Genomic DNA, 856 nt, shown 5'->3' with positions numbered 1-856 from the left:
CACAGAAATCTCGCAGAGCTCCGCAGCACACTTTAAAAAGATTTGTTTGAACACCCTGCAACTGGATCTGTAACTGTTGAAAAAAAAACCTATCTTTGAACATCACCAATCTGTCATTGTACGATTTCTCTTAAATGACGATAGATAAATGGCTGGTTCTTTTTTTATTGACACCGGAGGCTCCTTGACTTTGACGTGAAGTGGAAAAATAATTTCGCTATTTTCATTTTGGACCTTTAATCCCAGAGAAATGGCCATAACTCAAAAACCGTTGAGGCCTAGATGCCATCTTGTTCGAGGCCAACTGCCCATTATGCCAAACCTACGCTCACCAGGTTTCGGCTTCAAATATTTTCAGTTTTCGAGATAAGGCCCCGTCGTGATTCGTGATGTTTTGTCCAATAGCAATATGATAGCTTATGCCCTCTTGTGGGATTTTCCGGGACAGCGGAAAAATGACCAAAATTTGATTATTTTATAAAACGGAAACCGAATGTCCGACAAAGTTCATTTGATGGCTTCCCGTTAGGTCCGGCCCTGCCGCTCGTCCCGGCCGTCCGCAAATTTTACAAACGTTTTCGAACGTCTAGTAAGGGACCGTGCGTTTGCAATATGGACTTTCTCACTAACCATACAGCAAATGTCAAAATGTTCCCTTGAGGTATGTCAGAAGTGGGATTTGAACCCACGCCTCCATTGGAGACTGCGACCTGAACACAGCGCCTTAGACCGCTCGGCCATCCTGACTACAGCACATTTGGACAACAGGTCCACATGGCTGAAATCTTAACAAATGGCTTAATGGGTATTTTCAACGCAATCGTGTTATTATTTATTTTTAGGGTTTAACAAGACA

The 856-nt window shown here is 43.0% G+C and overlaps 1 non-coding gene across 1 annotated transcript; it reads right to left on the bottom strand.

Annotated features, from left to right (window-relative positions):
- Nucleotides 1-664: 664 nt before the first annotated feature.
- Nucleotides 665-747, bottom strand: trnal-cag (transfer RNA leucine (anticodon CAG)). Its single transcript has one exon. It is a non-coding gene; the product is annotated as a tRNA-Leu (tRNA).
- Nucleotides 748-856: the final 109 nt, after the last annotated feature.

The sequence above is a fragment of the Oncorhynchus keta genome, unplaced genomic scaffold (assembly GCF_023373465.1).
Source record: "Oncorhynchus keta strain PuntledgeMale-10-30-2019 unplaced genomic scaffold, Oket_V2 Un_contig_22772_pilon_pilon, whole genome shotgun sequence".
In the NCBI taxonomy this organism is placed as follows: Eukaryota; Metazoa; Chordata; class Actinopteri; order Salmoniformes; family Salmonidae; genus Oncorhynchus; species Oncorhynchus keta.
This window is presented reverse-complemented; position numbering and strand designations above follow the sequence as displayed.